Genomic DNA, 16,158 nt, shown 5'->3' with positions numbered 1-16,158 from the left:
CACACACATTTCTGAAATCACTCCTGCACCCACACCACTCTGCATAATGTCTTTCATACTCCTCTCTCACCCCCCCTCCTTCCAGCAAACTCACATTCAACTTCCACACACCTTTCCCAGCCACCTCATTAACATGCAAATCCAATTCACACTTCATACACACATGATCCGAAAAAAACACCCTCTCCTGTGCATAACTAACAGGAATCAGATTTTTTGAAACAAAACAATAGTCCAATCTAGACTCCACCCTCCCACTGTCAGAAAAAAACGTATTTAACAACGGAGTTATCTTGCATGCCCGCTGCATATCTTTTAAACCAAAATCACTCACAATATCCATTAACACTTTCCCTGATGCATCGACATTCACACTTCCCACATCACAGTTCATATCACCCACTATCACAACAGGCACTCTTCCTGGAATAAAAAACTTAATTTTTTCAAATAAAACTCTACGCTCCTGTTTATCCACAGGCGCATATACATTAATAACGCAAAAACGAACATTTCTAAACTCAAAATTAGCCAACACACACCTTCCAACCTCAATCACCATATAGTCACACAAACTCACATCATTTCCCTTCACCAAAAAACCCACACCATCATTTTTATTACAGGCACTCCCTGACCACACAGACGCACCATGAGGCCATTCACTCCCCTTCACACCATCCACAATCCCACACTCCTGCAGACAAAAAATTCCTGCATTCTGGGTTGCAAAAAAATCCAAAATGGCTGCCCGCCGCCACCTGCTTTTAAAGACCCTCACATTTTGTGATATGAGTACAAAACCCATCATATACACAAAAAAATACTAAAAAAAATAACCTACGAACATGACATTACTCAACTTACATGAAAAACAAACCAAAAGGAAAAAAAAAAAAAAAATTTTAAAGGCAAATGCTATATACAAAATCACCTAGCTACTGAAATAATAGCACATATCTACACAGCACCGCCACTGTCCTCCTCCACCATCTGCGCTGAGCAGCTTTCAGAGCCGCTGACCTCCATACACTCCTCCACACGCGCCTTCTTCTGCCCAGCCTTCCTCTGGGGCCCTCCACCTTCATCACAGATTTCCCCACCACCCTCCCTGGGACACTTTCGACCTCCAGGCTCCTCTTCTGAGGAAAAAACGCCAATGCTTTCTGGATCAGAATCAACAATCAATGACGCAGCCATCTCCTCCGCCCCAGAAGTGTCAAAATCCATCAAACCACCCAACTCCTCATCTTTGGTAACTGGGGCCTCCTTTTTTTTCTTTTTATTTTTAACCATAGCACGCTCTTCTTGCTTTGCAGCTCTCCAGAATAACTTGTCCTCCAGCTCCTCCTTCCTCCTTTCAGCCTCCTTGTCCTCCTGCCGTCTATCCCGCCGTCTCTCAACCATGGAGGGCGGAATTACCTCAGCGCTTTGCTGCGCAGATGCCTCGCTTTCCTCCCGCTTCCTCTCCTCCTCCCGTTTCTTAACCTCCTCCTCTCTCTTTTTTTCCTCCTCCTGCCTCCGCTCCTCCCTACGTTTCTTTTCTTCCTCCTCCCGCCTCTCCTCCTCTCTAGTTGGCCTCCTTGGCACACCATATGGACAGTCCTTATACAGGTGCCCTGTATTACCACACTGGTCACATTCACGTGGCATCGGACACTGAGCCGCTGTATGGCCTTCTTGCTTGCAGTTACGACAAACCATGCTCTTCTCACATGTGTTCTGTAAGTGCCCAAATTGAAAACACTTCCTGCAGTATAGAGGCTGCCCTGCATACGACAGAAAGCCCCTATGACCCGCCACTGAAAAGTTCGCCGGGGGATGGGTAAAGCCTCCCAAACAGCTTGGGTCTTTCCTCAGTTTCACACGAAACACATATTTACAATTAAAAATGCCCAAACAATTTCTCTGTTTCTCTCCACTTTTTACATATTCGCAGTACCGAGCCAGGAACTGCTCCAGCAGCCTTACTTCTGTGTAAGGATTGTACACGGTTACAGTCACTACTTTCTCCATGAGCCCAAACAAAGGCTCCACCCGCACTCCCCCCAGGCAGGGGTCACCATCATGGCTTCTTAACCACTCGAAGACAGTTAGACAGCAAGGCTCACTCACAAAGGTTACATCATATATACCTTGGTTGTGAAATTCATTCACACTGAAAATGTCAGTCCGATGAGCTCCAGCCTTTCCCTCCAGCAGGTCACGAACCACATATACCACGTTGTTTTTGGCACCATCCTCCACGACCAAACGAATCGTATTCTTGACAAACATCTTCAGTCTTCACTGCCGATACGAATATCGCAGACGAAAATTAGCAGCACGCTGCAAAGAAACACTCGCACCCTCTGACTGCGACACAAGATCGCAGCCAAAAGGCCGAGAGGCACTCCTACCCACAGACAGCTGTTTCGGGGTGTTTGCCCCTCATCAGTGTGGAGTAGGAATCTGGCTATTAGGAGCAGTGCCTAGTAAAAGGCTGTAAAGGCACAGATGATTGGCCTCGGGGAGACCAAAACATCCAACACCGCGGATACACCATCACGTGTTTCTCAACGCAGTGATCCAGAACACTGCCCCCATCCCTTATGGGAAATATGCAAACGCATGTAGGATAGCTGCGGAGACACCATCACGTGTTTCTCAACGCAAGCAGTGAATAGCCAGACCTTTCCCCGGGAAGGAACAACCACGGGAAGGGCAGCATCCAATAAAGGAAAACATCCAATACAGGAAAACCACCTATGCCAAGCATGGTATCCATCCACAGACAGCTGTTTCGGGGTGTTTGCCCCTCATCAGTGTGGAGTAGGAATCTGGCTATTAGGAGCAGTGCCTAGTAAAAGGCTGTAAAGGCACAGATGATTGGCCTCGGGGAGACCAAAACATCCAACACCGCGGAGACACCATCATGTGTTTCTCAACGCAGTGATCCAGAACACTGCCCCCATCCCTTATGGGAAATATGCAAACGCATGTAGGATAGCTGCGGAGACACCATCACGTGTTTCTCAACGCAAGCAGTGAATAGCCAGACCTTTCCCCGGGAAGGAACAACCACAGGAAGGGCAGCATCCAATAAAGGAAAACATCCAATACAGGAAAACCACCTATGCCAAGCATGGTATCCATCCACAGACAGCTGTTTCGGGGTGTTTGCCCCTCATCAGTGTGGAGTAGGAATCTGGCTATTAGGAGCAGTGCCTAGTAAAAGGCTGTAAAGGCACAGATGATTGGCCTCGGGGAGACCAAAACATCCAACACCGCGGAGACACCATCACGTGTTTCTCAACGCAGTGATCCAGAACACTGCCCCCATCCCTTATGGGAAATATGCAAACGCATGTAGGATAGCTGCGGAGACACCATCACGTGTTTCTCAACGCAAGCAGTGAATAGCCAGACCTTTCCCCGGGAAGGAACAACCACAGGAAGGGCAGCATCCAATAAAGGAAAACATCCAATACAGGAAAACCACCTATGCCAAGCATGGTATCCATCCACAGACAGCTGTTTCGGGGTGTTTGCCCCTCATCAGTGTGGAGTAGGAATCTGGCTATTAGGAGCAGTGCCTAGTAAAAGGCTGTAAAGGCACAGATGATTGGCCTCGGGGAGACCAAAACATCCAACACCGCGGAGACACCATCACGTGTTTCTCAACGCAGTGATCCAGAACACTGCCCCCATCCCTTATGGGAAATATGCAAACGCATGTAGGATAGCTGCAGAGACACCATCACGTGTTTTTCAACGCAAGCAGTGAATAGCCAGACCTTTCCCCGGGAAGGAACAACCACGGGAAGGGCAGCATCCAATAAAGGAAAACATCCAATACAGGAAAACCACCTATGCCAAGCATGGTATCCATCCACAGACAGCTGTTTCGGGGTGTTTGCCCCTCATCAGTGTGGAGTAGGAATCTGGCTATTAGGAGCAGTGCCTAGTAAAAGGCTGTAAAGGCACAGATGATTGGCCTCGGGGAGACCAAAACATCCAACACCGCGGAGACACCATCACGTGTTTCTCAACGCAGTGATCCAGAACACTGCCCCCATCCCTTATGGGAAATATGCAAATGCATGTAGGATAGCTGCAGAGACACCATCACGTGTTTCTCAATGCAAGCAGTGAATAGCCAGACCTTTCCCCGGGAAGGAACAACCACGGGAAGGGCAGCATCCAATAAAGGAAAACATCCAATACAGGAAAACCACCTATGCCAAGCATGGTAATATAGGGGAGCAGCACGAGGCCTAATTAGCTACTTCAAATCGATTGAGATAATGCTAAGGTTTCAGTAGAAAATCAGAATGCCAGATTTCCACTTAAAAACCGATAGGCCTACTATTGAGGTTGCAGCCATGAGGTCCAACTAGCTATTCCAAATCATTTGTGCTAAAACTGTGTTTCAGAGACTAATCATAAGGTGAGATTTCCACGTAAAAATCGTTAGGCCTAATATAGTGGTGTATTCACAAGGCCCAATTAGCTATTCTAAATCATTTGTGAAGAAACTATGTTTCAGTGGCAAATCAGAAGGCCAGATATTCACTTAAAAATCGAAAGGCCTAATATTGTGGTGCAGCCACGAGGCCCAATTATCTACTCTAAATCATTTGTAATAAAACTGTGTTTCAGTGGCAAATTAGAAGGCCAGATTTCCACGCAGAAAAATCGTTATGTCTAATATATTGGTGCAGCCACGAGACCCAATTAGCTAATCTAAATTGTTTGTGTTAAAACCGCGTTTTGGTGGCAAATCAGAAGGCCTGATTTCCACATAAAAATCGTTGAACTTAATATTGGGGAGCAGCCTGGAGTGCCAATTATCTACTCCAAATCATTTTTGATAAAACTGTATTTCAGTGACAAATCTGAAGGCCAGATTTCCACTTAAAAAGAGTTAGGCCTAATATGGGGAGGGCAGCCATGAGGCCCAATTAGCTACTTCAAATCGTTTGTGATAAAACTATGTTTCAGTGCAAAATCAGAAGGCCAGATTTCCACTTAAAAATTGATAGGCCTGACATAGTGGTGCACCTGTTTTGTTTTTGACCATCCGCCATCTTGTTGTGGTTTCTGGCTGCTGGTCTTTTTCCCCTGGTGCTGGGTTGTCTTAGGTCAGGAGTAGTGTTGACCATTCCAACACAGCAAGTATTGGGTATCGGCCGATATTTGCGGTATCGGAATTCCGATACCGAGTTCCGATATTTTTGTGATATCGGAAATCGGAATCTGAAGTTCCCAGTGTATGGTTCCCAGGGTCTAGAGGAGAGGAGACTCTCCTTCAGGCCCTGGGATCCATATTCATGTAAAAAATAAAGAATAAAAATAAAAAATATGGATGTACTCACCCCTCCGGCGGCCCCGGTTCTCACCGGTCCAAGCGTCTGCCTCCGTTCCTTAGAATGCAGGGAGTCAAGGACCTTCGATGACATCGCGGCTTGTGATTGGTCGCGTGACCGCTCATGTGACTGCTCACGCGACCAATCACAAGCCGCAACGTCATTGAAGGTCCTTCACTCGCTCATTCTTAGGAACGGAGGCTGCCGGTTGCAGCGGTTACAACCAGGGCGCGTCAGAGGGTGAGTATATCCCTATTTTTTATTTTTAATCTTTATTTTACACATGAATATGGATCCCAGGGCCTGAAGGAGAGTTTCCTCTCCTTCAGACCCTGGGAACCATCCAGGATACCTTTCGATACTTGTGTCCTTTTGACTTGTATTGGTATCGGGTATCGGTATCGGCGATATCCAATATTTTTCGGATATCGGCCGATACGATCCGATACCGATACTTTCAAGTATCGGAAGGTATCGCTCAACACTAGTCAGGAGATTGTATCACCCTTTATTACCCAGTACATGTCTCCCAGTCCTTGCTGGACAACAGTATTAATCCGCTAGAGTTCTAGCTAGGTGCTTTGATAGCTCTCTGTGTTTGATATTGTGCAGTTCTGGGACCCCCAGTTCTGCTAGCTTTAGTTTCTGTTTTTGTTTGGTTTCTGCAGCCTTCTCTGTATTTTCTATTAGAAGGTGACCTGTTTTTATATCCAGTCCTTAGATCTTTTAGGGACCTCCTTCCCCCTATCTATAGGTCTTCGCTTGAGATTAACCTAGGATCGTCGGTGGGTCTATTCGCAAGGAATGGGTCACCCACTCCATCGTAGGTTATCAGCCTAGTCTCAGTGCAGGGTCAGTTTTCCCCCTTCTATTCTAGTTATGTGTTGCAGTTCCATAACAGCACCCATGAGACCCAATTACCTATTCCAAATCGTTTGTGATAAAACTGTGCTTCAGAGACAAATCAGAAGGCCACAATTCCACTTAAAAATTGTTAGGCCTAATATCGAGGTGCAGCCGCGAGGCCCAATTTGCTACTGTCAATCATTTTTGCTAAAACTATGTTTCAGTGGCAAGTCAGAAGACCAGATTTCCACTTAAAAATTGTTAGGCCTAATATTGGGGTGCAGCCTGGAGGGCCAATTAGCTACTCCAGATAGTTTGTGATAAAACTGTATTTCAGTGGCAAATCAGAAGACCAGATTTCCACTTAAAAATCGCAATGCCTAATATAGGGGAGCAGCCACGAGGCGGCCTAATTAGCTACTTCAGATCGTTTGTGATAATACTATGATTCAATAGAAAATCAGAAGGCCAGATTTCCACTTAAAAATTGATAGGCCTAATATTGGGGTTGCAGCCACGAGGCCCAATTTGCTATTCCAAATCATTTGAGCTAAAACTGTGTTTAAGAGACTAATCAGAAGACCAGATTTCCACTTAAAAATCGTTAGGCCTAATATGGGGGAGCAATGAGAAAAATATCCGGCACTCCAAATAAATTATAAAATTTTTATTCAACATAAATCCAGTTTAAACGTAACGTTTCGGTCAATCCTGACCTTCATCAGACTAGAACATAAAAAAGAGATATAACACGATGTTACATAAATATCAATCCATACTACAATCAAGAAATTTAGAGAAAATACAAAATAAGGAAGAAAAAATCAGTATAAACTGTTGTACATGATTTATCCAATATTATCGATCAAACACCATCCACATGATGGTAAAATTATAGATTTAACATTAGTATACAGTTCACAGAAGTGCTTTTCTCCATAGACATATACATGTCTATGGAGAAAAGCACTTCTGTGAACTGTATACTAATGTTAAATCTATAATTTTACCATCATGTGGATGGTGTTTGATCGATAATATTGGATAAATCATGTACAACAGTTTATACTGATTTTTTCTTCCTTATTTTGTATTTTCTCTAAATTTCTTGATTGTAGTATGGATTGATATTTATGTAACATCGTGTTATATCTGTTTTTTATGTTCTAGTCTGATGAAGGTCAGGATTGACCGAAACGTTACGTTTAAACTGGATTTATGTTGAATAAAAATTTTATAATTTATTTGGAGTGCCGGATATTTTTCTCATTGTTTGGACAAAGGGGTGGCATCCCTCCTCTGAGCACCCTATTATCTGCAAGGAGTGACGTGATAAAATATTTTTTTCTAATATGGGGGAGCAGCCACGAGGCCTAATTAGCTACTACAAATCATTTGTGATAAAACTATGTTTCAGTGGAGAATCAGATGGCAAGACTTTCACATAAAAATCAATAGGCCTAATATTGGGGTTGCAGCCATGAGTTCCAATTAGGTATTCCAAATAATTTGTGCTAAAGCTGTGTTTCAGAGACTGATTAGAAGGCTACATTTCCACGTAAAAATAGTTAGGCCTAATACATTGGTGCAGTCAAAAGGCCCGTTTAGCTACTCCAAAACATTTGTGATAAAACTGTATTTCAGAGGCAAATTTGAAGACCAGATTTCCTCTTCAAAGTTGTTAGGCCTAATATTGTGGTGCAGTCATGAGGCCCAATTATCTACTCCAAATCGTTTGTGATAAAACTATGTTTCAGTGGAAAATCTGAAGGCCAGATTTCCACTTACAAATCGATAGGCCTGATATAGTGGTGAACCCATGAGACCCAATAATCTACTCCAAATCGTTTGTGATAAAACTGTGTTTCAGAGACAAACCAGAAGGCCACAATTCCACTTAAAAATCATTAGGCCTAACAATGGGGTGCAGCCACGAGGCCCAATTAGCTGCTGCAAATCATTTTTGCTAAAACTATGTTTCAGAAGGCCAGATTTTCATTTAAAAATTGTTAGGCCTAATATTGTGGTGTAGCCTGGAGGGCCAATTAGCTACTCCAAATCGTTTGTGATAAAACTGTGTTTGAGTGGCAAATCAGAAGGCCAGATTTACACTTAAAAATTGTTCGGAATAACAGTGTTGTTCAGGCACCCTATCTAAGAAAATAAATAGTTAATTTAGTGACAGGTGATTGACAGCTGTGTGCTTAAGGGTAAGAAACAGAAGGATACAACAGTGGAAGGCTACTTACAACATAAGTGGGAAAAATTGATGTCTTGGTGAAAGGTGGCGTAGGTGTGGTGTTCGATGTGTACGTGGGTTAGGTGAAATGTGAATTAAATTTCAACTGAACAAACACCATCTCTATCTATCCAAAGTCCACTGACAACATCTGTTACTGTCTGGGCTACTTGATTCCCTTTCTTTGGCACGTGCACAGCAGTATACCTTGTCAATGAGACTCAGAAAGTGCATGTGCTACAGTGGATGCAATCGCTGCATCAAGTGGCTTCTCCTCACCTTCCTCCGCCTTAATATCACATACAGTACAATCCTCAGAGGTGGCACCCCAATCACCCTTGTTTCCCCCACGTCAAAAATTTCCAAATGCCTAACTGGCAGTGGGGAACCTCATCCATTCTGCAGAGCTCTTCACACATTGTAGTCCATTTGTATCAGAAGTCTGCTCCAAAGAATCACATAATCCAGAGGTGGAAAGCATCTGCACCTATGCTGAAAATGTTCTCATGTTGGATCTGGGGCCAGATGAAGTAGGGTCTGATCAAAATCCATACCCTCATAACCAGACATTAACCACCAAGGGTGGAGGTGATCCTGATGAGAAACAGATATCAAAGGCGCACACGGACTGTACTGTGGTGTCAGGGCAGAAAGAGGAGGGTGACTCTGAGGGTGAAGAGTGTGAGAACAGAGAGGATGATGATGAGGTTGTAGATCCTGCTTGGCATGAACCCAGAGGTATGCCGCTGAGTAGCTCAGAAGAGAAGGAGGAGGAGATTACATTGTGGCTTCCCACACAGACAAAAATGATGCAACCACGACAAGAACTGAAACATTAGCCCCAACTATGGCTGCGGCCAGCATCGGTCACAAGTGTGCAGTTCGCAGGGGCGGCAATGGTTGTCTAGTCTGGGCCTTTTTTGAGACCTCAAAGGATGACCCAACACACATTTTCTGTCAAATTTGCAAAAAAACTCAGTAGAGGCAAAAATTACACAACATGTCTTCGTGTGGGAATCTCACTTTGCTAAAATGTGTACTAGTGGCCTCACCAACCATTGCAAGTCCCATCAACTCCATCTGCTGCTTTTTCCTCCTCTTTCACCATTCCAAGTCTTGTCACACAGGTCTCTGGCTCAGAAACTACAATTGTTTTCTCACCACTGTTGGGGTGAATGAGAGCTGGTCAGTTGTTATGGAAGTAGACATGACTGCTGATTTTGTTTTACCTAGCAAAAAACATCTTTCTCAATCCACGATAACATCTCCACCTGCACCTCACTCACAGTCCAGCAGTTTGTCCTGTTCTCTGTACTCCGCCGTCTCTCAGTACTGCAGCCAGCCCTTGGTCCCAAAGTTGTGTGTTGTGAATTCCGTCTGGGCTCCCTCTGGTGGCCTTTAGCGATACTGCGGGTCTGGAGCTGGGCTCAGCTGCCTCATTTCCTGCTATGCTGGTTCCTATTTAATTCCACCTGGACCTTTACTTGTTGCCTGCTGTCGTTGTATTCAGTACTGGTTCTGAACTCTCCTGGATTTCCCTGGTGACCTGTTTCTTTCTGAGAAGCTAAGTTTTGCTAGTTCTTTTTGCTCATTGTTTCCTTGAAAATGTTTCTCAGTATATGATGTGTTCAGTCCAGCTTGCTTATATGTGATTTTTCGCTTGCTGGTAGCTCTGGGGTGCAGAGTGCGCCCCTCACATCGTGAGTCGGTGTGGGGGTTCTTGTACTTTCTGCGTGGATAGTTTTTGATAGTTTTTGTCCCGACCGCACAGATCCCTTGCTCTCTTCTGTCTATTTAGTGTTAGCGGGCCTCATTTGCTTAAACCTGTTTTTCATTCCTACGTTTGTATTTTCCCCTTAACTCACCGTTATTATTTGTGGGGGGCTGTCTAAACTTTGGGGTTATTTCTCTGAGGCAAGTGAGGCTTTGCTTTCTCTCTAGGGGTAGCCAGTTTCTCAGGCTGTGAAGAGGCGTCTAGGTTTTTAGGTAACGCTCCACGGCTGCCTTTAGTGTGTATGGATAGGATCAGGATTGCGGTCGGTATAGTTCCCACATCCCCGGAGCTTGTCCTACTATTCAGGTTTACCTATCAGGTCAGTTTGGTGATCCTACCACCGGATCATAACAGTACAGCAGGCCAGTAAAGAGTTAATGCATCGCAAAAGAGGGATAAGAGAAATCCTGAGTTCATTTTTTTTTTTCCTCTGCAGTGTGTCTAGCCTCTCTCCTCCCCTTAATCTCTGGGTGGTTCAGAATTCAGCTGCAGCTATGGACCTTCAGAGTCTGTCTTCTAGTGTGGATCATCTCACTGCTAGGGTACAAGGCATTCAGGACTATGTAGTCCACAGTCCTATGTCAGAGCCTAAGATACCTATTCCTGAGCTGTTCTCCGGAGACAGATCTAGGTTTTTGAACTTTAAAAATAATTGCAAATTATTCCTTTCTCTGAGACCTCGTTCCTCTGGTGATCCGGTTCAGCAAGTTAAAATTATTATTTCTTTGTTGGGTGGTGACCCTCAAGATTGGGCATTCTCTCTGGCGCCAGGAGATCCTGCATTGCAAAATGTGGATGCGTTTTTTCTGGCGCTTGGAGTGCTTTATGAGGAACCTAATCTGGTAGACCAAGCAGAAAAGGTTTTGCTGGCTCTCTCCAAGGGTCAGGATGAAGCAGAGGTTTACTGTCAGAAATTTAGGAAATGGTCTGTGCTCACTCAATGGAATGAGTGTGCCCTGGCAGCGATTTTCAGAAAGGGTCTTTCTGAGGCCATTAAGGATGTTATGGTGGGGTTCCCCACGCCTGCGGGTCTGAATGAGTCAATGTCTTTGACCATTCAGATTGATCGGCGTTTGCGGGAGCGCAAACCAGTGCACCATCTGGAGGTATTTTCTGATCAGAAGCCTGAGTCTATGCAATGTGACAGGATTCTGACCAGAATTGAACGGCAAAATCACAGACATCAGAATGGGTTGTGCTTTTACTGTGGTGATTCTGCTCATGTTATCTCAGATTGTTCTAAGCGCACAAAAAACTTCGCTAAGTCTGTCACCATTGGTACTGTACAGCCTAAATTCATTTTGTCTGTTACTTTGATTTGCTCTCTGTCATCCTACTCAGTTATGGCTTTTGTGGATTCAGGTGCTGCCCTGAATTTGATGGATTTGTCTTTTTCCAGGCGCTGTGGTTTTATCTTGGAGCCTTTGCAATTCCCTATTCCACTAAAGGGAATTGATGCCACGCCATTAGCCAAGAATAAACCTCAGTACTGGGCTCAAGTGACCATGTGCATGACTCCTGCACATCAGGAGGTGATTCGCTTTCTTGTGTTACATAATTTGCATGATGTTGTCGTGTTAGGTCTGCCATGGCTGCAAGCTCATAATCCAGTCCTGGATTGGAAAGCAATGTCTGTGTCAAGTTGGGGTTGCCAGGGGATTCATGGCGATGCTCCTTTGGTGTCAATTGCTTCTTCTACTCCTTCTGAAGTCCCTGAGTTTTTGTCGGACTACCAGGATGTATTTGATGAGCCTAAGTCCAGTGCCCTACCTCCTCATAGGGATTGTGATTGTGCCATAAATTTGATTCCTGGTAGCAAGTTCCCTAAGGGACGACTTTTTAATTTGTCTGTACCAGAACATGCCGCTATGTGGAGTTATATCAAGGAGTCTTTGGAGAAGGGGCATATTCGCCCGTCCTCGTCCTCTTTGGTGCGGGGTTCTTTTTTGTGGCCAAGAAGGATGGTTCTCTGAGACCCTGTATAGATTATCGCCTTCTAAATAACATCACGATCAAATTTCAGTATCCTTTGCCACTGTTGTCCGATCTGTTTGCTCGGATTAGGGGGGCCAGTTGGTTCACCAAGATAGATCTTCGTGGAGCGTATAATCTTGTGCGTATTAAGCAGGGCGATGAATGGAAAACAGCATTTAATACGCCCGAGGGCCATTTTGAGTGCTTGGTGATGCCTTTTGGGCTTTCTAATGCCCCTTCTGTGTTCCAGTCCTTCATGCATGACATCTTCCGAGAGTATCTGGATAGGTTTATGATTGTGTACCTGGATGATATTTTGGTCTTTTCTGATGATTGGGAATCTCATGTGAATCAGGTCAGGATGGTATTTCAGGTCCTGCGAGCCAATGCCTTGTTTGTGAAGGGCTCTAAATGTCTCTTCGGAGTCCAGAAGGTTTCCTTTTTGGGCTTTATTTTTTCTCCTTCTACCATTGAGATGGATCCAGTCAAGGTCCAGGCTATTCATGACTGGACTCAACCTACATCGGTAAAGAGTCTTCAGAAGTTCTTGGGTTTTGCTAATTTTTACCGTCGCTTCATCACTAATTTTTCCAGTGTGGTTAAGCCTTTGACGGATTTGACCAAGAAGGGTTCTGATGTGACGAATTGGTCTCCTGCGGCCGTGGAGGCCTTTCAGGAGCTCAAACGTCAGTTCTCTTCGGCTCCTGTCTTGCGTCAGCTGGATGTCTCTCTGCCCTTCCAGGTCGAGGTTGATGCTTCTGAGATTGGAGCAGGGGCTGTCTTGTCTCAGAGAAGCTCTGATGGCTCTGTGATGAGGCCATGTGCTTTCTTTTCAAGAAAGTTTTCGCCTGCCGAGCGGAATTATGATGTTGGTAATCGGGAGTTGTTGGCAATGAAGTGGGCATTTGAGGAGTGGCAACATTGGCTTGAGGGAGCCAAAAATCGTGTGGTGGTCTTGACTGATCACAAGAATTTGACTTATCTCGAGTCTGCTAAACGGCTAAATCCTAGACAGGCTCGATGGTCGCTGTTTTTCTCCCGTTTCGATTTCGTGGTTTCATACCTTCCGGGTTCGAAGAACGTGAAGGCTGATGCTCTTTCTAGGAGCTTTGTGCCTGACTCTCCGGGAGTTTCTGAACCGGCCGGTGTCCTCAGAGAGGGGGTGATTTTGTCTGCCATCTCCCCTGATTTACGACGGGTACTGCAGGAATTTCAGGCCAATAGACCTGACCGTTGTCCACCGGAGAGACTGTTTGTCCCGGATAGATGGACCAGTAGAGTCATTTCCGAGGTTCATTCTTCAGTGTTGGCGGGTCATCCTGGGATTTTTGGTACCAGGGAATTGGTGGCTAGGTCCTTTTGGTGGCCTTCCTTGTCGCCGGATGTGCGTTCCTTTGTGCAGTCCTGTGGGATTTGTGCTCGGGCCAAGCCTTGCTGTTCTCGTGCCAGTGGATTGCTTTTGCCTTTGCCTGTCCCGAAGAGGCCCTGGACGCATATTTCCATGGACTTTATTTCGGATCTTCCAGTCTCTCAGAAGATGTCTGTTATCTGGGTGGTTTGTGATCGTTTTTCTAAAATGGTCCATTTGGTGCCCTTGCCTAAGCTGCCTTCCTCCTCCGATTTGGTTCCACTGTTTTTTCAGAATGTGGTTCGTTTGCATGGTATTCCTGAGAATATTGTGTCTGACAGAGGATCCCAGTTTGTGTCCAGATTTTGGCGGTCCTTTTGTGCTAAGATGGGCATTGAATTATCTTTTTCATCGGCCTTCCATCCTCAGACGAATGGCCAAACCGAACGAACTAATCAGACCTTGGAGACTTATCTAAGATGTTTTGTTTCTGCTGATCAGGATGATTGGGTGACTTTTTTGCCATTGGCTGAGTTCGCCCTCAATAATCGGGCTATTTCTGCTACTTTGGTTTCGCCTTTTTTTTGCAATTCTGGTTTTCATCCTCGTTTTTCCTCAGGTCAGGTTGAGCCTTCTGACTGTCCTGGGGTGGATTCTGTGGTGGATAGGTTGCAGCAGATTTGGAACCACGTGGTGGACAAGTTGACGTTGTCACAAGAGAAGGCTCAGCGCTTTGCTAACCGCCGTCGCTGTGTGGGTCCCCGACTTCGTGTGGGGGATTTGGTATGGTTGTCTTCTCGTTATGTTCCGATGAAGGATTCCTCTCCTAAGTTCAAGCCTCGTTTCATCGGTCCTTATAAGATTTTGGAAATCCTCAACCCTGTGTAATTTCGTTTGGACCTCCCAGCATCATTTGCCATTCACAATGTGTTCCATAGGTCATTGTTGCGGAGATATGTGGTGCCTGTGGTTCCTTCTGTTGATCCTCCTGCTCCGGTCTTGGTCGAGGGAGAATTGGAGTATGTGGTGGAGAAGATCTTGGACTCTCGTGTTTCGAGACGGAAGCTTCAGTACTTAGTTAAATGGAAGGGCTATGGTCAGGAGGATAATACCTGGGTTTTCGCCTCTGATGTCCATGCGGCCAATTTGGTTCGTGCCTTTCATTCGGCTCGTCCTGATCGGCCTGGGGGCTCTGGTGAGGGTTCGGTGACCCCTCCTCAAGGGGGGGGGGTACTGTTGTGAATTCCGTCTGGGCTCCCTCTGGTGGCCTTTAGCGATACTGCGGGTCTGGAGCTGGGCTCAGCTGCCTCATTTCCTGCTATGCTGGTTCCTATTTAATTCCACCTGGACCTTTACTTGTTGCCTGCTGTCGTTGTATTCAGTACTGGTTCTGACCTCTCCTGGATTTCCCTGGTGACCTGTTTCTTTCTGAGAAGCTAAGTTTTGCTAGTTCTTTTTGCTCATTGTTTCCTTGAAAATGTTTCTCAGTATATGATGTGTTCAGTCCAGCTTGCTTATATGTGATTTTTCGCTTGCTGGTAGCTCTGGGGTGCAGAGTGCAACCTTCACATCGTGAGTCAGTGTGGGGGTTCTTGTACTTTCTGCGTGGATAGTTTTTGACCGCACAGATCCCTTGCTCTCTTCTGTCTATTTAGTGTTAGCGGGCCTCATTTGCTTAAACCTGTTTTTCATTCCTACGTTTGTATTTTCCCCTTAACTCACCGTTATTATTTGTGGGGGGCTGTCTAAACTTTGGGGTTATTTCTCTGAGGCAAGTGAGGCTTTGCTTTCTCTCTAGGGGTAGCCAGTTTCTCAGGCTGTGAAGAGGCGTCTAGGTTTTTAGGTAACGCTCCACGGCTGCCTTTAGTGTGTATGGATAGGATCAGGATTGCGGTCGGTATAGTTCCCACATCCCCGGAGCTTGTCCTACTATTCAGGTTTACCTATCAGGTCAGTTTGGTGATCCTACCACTGGATCATAACAGTTGTGGTCACATAAAATAATGTTTCCTCCTACACATGGCAAACCTAAGAGCTTCAATTCCACAATCTCCAATCTGTTGGCCATAGAAATGCTACCTTTCTGCCAGCTGGATACAGATAGTTTCGGAAAGTTGATGGCCATCGCAGTCCCCCAGTACCAGTTGCCAAGTCACCATTACTTTTCTAAGAAAGCTGTGTCTGTGCTACACCAGCATGTCACCGACAACATCACCCATTCCCTGAAAAAATCTATGTCTGCCAGGGTGCATTTTACCACTAATATATGGACGAGAAAACTTGAGCAGGGGCATTACAACTCACTGACTGGACATTAAGTGACTATGGCTGTGGGGGCCGGTGGTCAAAGGGCTGCTCCAGAAGTCTTTGAATCCCCATGACTTGTGAGACAAACCTTTTTATCTAACAGTTCCTCCACTGTTTCTGCCTCCGCCATCTCTTCTAGTGCCTTCATGTGTTCTCTCAACCTCTTCCTCAATCAGACTTGAGACAGGCAGAGTTTAAATAATATGCCTTGGAGATTGCAGTCACACAGCTCAAGAGGTGTCAAGGCCATGTTAGAGCAATAGCTGTCTCCACTAAACCTGGAGCCAGGGAAGGCCAAGTGTGATAACCATACAAACCTGAG

General features: G+C 45.4%; 1 long non-coding RNA gene across 1 annotated transcript in view; it reads left to right on the top strand.

The window, feature by feature from the left end:
- LOC143781626 (uncharacterized) overlaps positions 1–16,158 on the top strand; it is a 321,470-nt gene that overhangs the window by 77,483 nt on the left and 227,829 nt on the right. The gene's annotated exons all lie outside the window — the stretch shown is intronic.

The sequence above is a fragment of the Ranitomeya variabilis genome, chromosome 6 (genome assembly GCF_051348905.1).
Source record: "Ranitomeya variabilis isolate aRanVar5 chromosome 6, aRanVar5.hap1, whole genome shotgun sequence".
NCBI lineage: Eukaryota > Metazoa > Chordata > Amphibia > Anura > Dendrobatidae > Ranitomeya > Ranitomeya variabilis.
The sequence above is the reverse complement of the archived record's forward strand: the minus strand, read 5'-3'. Positions and strand labels throughout refer to the sequence as shown.